The sequence below is a fragment of the Carassius carassius genome, chromosome 16, assembly GCF_963082965.1.
Source record: "Carassius carassius chromosome 16, fCarCar2.1, whole genome shotgun sequence".
NCBI classification, from domain to species: Eukaryota; Metazoa; Chordata; class Actinopteri; order Cypriniformes; family Cyprinidae; genus Carassius; species Carassius carassius.
Genome location: NC_081770.1, coordinates 21437256 through 21440344, shown reverse-complemented (window position 1 = coordinate 21440344; position 3089 = coordinate 21437256).

The window sequence follows — 3089 nt, the reverse complement described above, 5'->3', positions numbered from 1 at the left end:
GGCTCCCCAGCCTGAGTGGGGCGGAGGGGTTATGTGGAGAGGGGGGCTTGGTTTAGCGGCATTAACAGAGGGATCGTGCGGGTGAAAATGCACGGTAATTAGGTCAAGTGCAAAATGACATTCACCTGCTTCTAATTACAGTGATTGGCGTGGGGAGACCGTAAAAGGGCCACTCAGAGGCAGAAGTGGCAGAGAGAGAGCGGCTGAGGACTATTGGCTGTGTTTCCCTGTGGTGTTGCTGGTGGGACTTCATTAGAAACCAACGTGCGTGTTTATCTTAGTTTGTTGAATGTGACCACACTGATATTGTTTATTTTGTTATGCTGAATAAATTGCCAGGAGCCTCAGTCACGCCGACTCCGACTTCTTCTTTCTCCATTTATACGACCATTATCATAAATAAAAGAATACAATTCTTATCACAAAACTTAGCATGTTTTAAACTATATTACAAACAAAATTCCTTATCGTGTTTCTATTGTCCCTATAATTCTCAGTAAGAGTGAGTGTTCTTTTGTTTGCACATAACACGTTCTGACGCAATTTTTGTCCTTTTGTCTTTTCCCCAGTCTATATATGAGAGATGGTTTACTAGCCTCTACACATTAACATACAGATCTTCGCCTTTGTCTGGTAATTTCCACTGTCGAGGTAACTTGATTCACAAACTCATTTGATTGCATACTTAAGTGAGCATGATCGACGGCCACAGCATTTACATTAGATGACATGAAGCCTCTATGCAAAAACTGAATCAAAAAACTCATCCCAGTTTGGAATTTTGGTTTCTGGTTTCTCCTGTCTTTTCTTGGTTACAAGACCATGTATTTTGTAACATTGTAGCATCATTAGTTTAGTGCAGTTTTTTCTATCCATACTCACTCATGTCTGCTTTCTCACCAAACATCTTTTCCTTACAGTTGTCATGAACTTGATGAACATATTAGTGCTGTCAAATGATTAATTGCATTTAATCACATCCAAAATAAGTTTTTGTTTACGTAATATATATATATATATATATGTGTGTGTGTGTGTGTGTGTGTGTGTGTGTACTTTGTATATTTATGTATATATAAATACACGAACTTGCATGCACTGTATAGCCGATATTTAAGATAAATATGTTATGTTTATATATTAAATAAATATATTTATATATAATATAAATTACATGAAAATGTAATTAATAAATAGATGTAAATACATGTAAATATTTTCAAAATATATACTGTATATGTGTGTATTTATATATAAATAATAAATATACACAATACAAACACACATATATTATATTAACAAAAACTTATTTAAAATAAAAAAAAATTATAACTTATAAAAGTTTAAATTATTTTGGGGATTAATCATTTGACAGCACTAATATATATATATATATATATATATATATATATATATATATATATATATTATAGCTCCATTTATAATCACTAAAAAGCTGTCACTAATCTTAGTTCATCGCAATCTCACAAAGATATATTAAATAAAGTTCTGTGTACTAACGAATCTCTTATTTACATTGTTAACACTTTGTTATAACAAGATGAATCGCGCTGAACACAACCTGAACAAAAACTCTGGCGATTTGAGCAGTGAGTGGATTCTAACTTAAACACCTCTGATTCAAGAAATCAACAGATATGTCTGCGATTAGCTATATTTCTAATATTCTAATATTTTCAGCAATGTTCATTTTATACTGTGTCTCGCTCAAGGGAAATGTTTTAAAAAGGTAATTACCAAGAGTTGGGTTCCCCTGCAGCGCCCCCAAAGGACAGGAGAGTTATAGCAGATTGTCTGAAGAAAGAAGAAGAGAAATGGTGGTATTATTAATTATACTGATAATTAATAATTTTGCAAACTCATGTAACATGGTTAAAGGCCAAGCCAAGGATGTTGCATTGTGGAATATAGTATTCCTCACAGTGATTGTTCCTTAATGTACATTAAGGCAAATCAGGTCCATGTATGCAGACTATTTGCATACTTTGCACAATGTTTACACTGCATATGCAATATAATAGGAATGCTATTCTGAACAAAATCATGCTCTTTCCATGAATTATAGAACATCCCTATGATTCAATAAAAGCACACCCTTTATGCTGTTTTGACAATAAATGACTCCTCTCCTTCAGGATGTTTTCATGAAAAACAGATTGTTTTATTTAGTCATACTTTGACATAATATTTCCCAGTGATATTTGTAACGTTTTGCTAACATTCCTACTAAGTTATAAAAAGGTTGTTTTTTCTGTTCTCTGAACATTAAAGATGTCCAATTTTAAAATTAAATTATATGGTGACATTATATTATTGTATACCATTGTTATCAATTTACTTTTGAATGTTGTTAAAAAAAAAAAAAAAAATTAAATGAGCTTCCAGCTAAAATGTTTCAGGAAAAAAAAAAAAACTTTTTGTGATTGATGTACAAATAGTGTTTTTTTCTGCTTATGTTTTAAAACATTGTTGAACATACAAATGAACAGAACAAACGTTCTGTAAAAATTACTGGAAGAATGTTTTGAGAAAGTTTCCTATTTGCTGGGTAAAACATAAACATCTGTTGCTATTGTAATTGTGTTTTCATTATACATTTAATCTTAGATTTACTAGTGATTACCTCACTAAACTGGTTTCTTTTAAATTATTACACAGCTCTCTGGAATCTTGATTCTGATAGTCACTGATGACTCCGAGGTGTGATTTTTTGTGATAACAACCGGTAAAACTGCACATTAACATTGGCATGCAGATCTTCGCCTGTCTCTGGGAATTTTCTAATTACCTCACTAAACTGTTTTTCTTTCCAATTATTAAGGCTCTCTGGAATACTTGATTCTGATAGTCACTGATGTTTCCGAGGTGTGCTATGTAAGGGATAATGTACATCCAGACGGTTGTTATCTCAGAATAAACCCAGACAGGGTTTTCAGGCCCCCTTCTGGATGTACATTATCCCACTTATTACATGGCTACTTGTCACTAAGTAAATAATTAGACACAAAATATTGGTTTGAGTTGAAATATTTGAACGTAAAGCTTCCGTGGACACAGCAATTGCAAGC